This window comes from Mandrillus leucophaeus, unplaced genomic scaffold, assembly GCF_000951045.1.
Source record: "Mandrillus leucophaeus isolate KB7577 unplaced genomic scaffold, Mleu.le_1.0 Scaffold627, whole genome shotgun sequence".
NCBI classification, from domain to species: Eukaryota; Metazoa; Chordata; class Mammalia; order Primates; family Cercopithecidae; genus Mandrillus; species Mandrillus leucophaeus.
This window is the reverse complement of record NW_012106775.1, coordinates 563075-563415: the sequence shown is the minus strand read 5'-3', so window position 1 is coordinate 563415 and position 341 is coordinate 563075.

The following is a 341-nucleotide window of genomic DNA, read 5'->3' as shown; positions in this document are numbered from 1 at the left end:
ACAGGGTTTCACCATGTTGGCCAGGCTGGTCTCGAACTCCTGACCTCAGGTGATTTACCAGCCTCGACCTCCCAAAGTGCCGGGATTACAGGCGTGAGCCACCAGGCCCCGCCAACAATCTATTTTTTAAAATTAAACCTTTGGGCCAGGCACAGTGGCTGACGCCTGTAATCCAAGCACTTTGGGAGGCTGAGGCAGGAGGATCACCTGAGGTCAGGAGTTCAAGACCAGCCTGGCCAACATGGCAAAACCTTGTCTCTACTATTCAAAAATTAGCTGGACGTGGTGACAGGCGCCTGTTGTCCCAGCTACACAGGAAGCTGAGGCAAGAGAATAGCTTG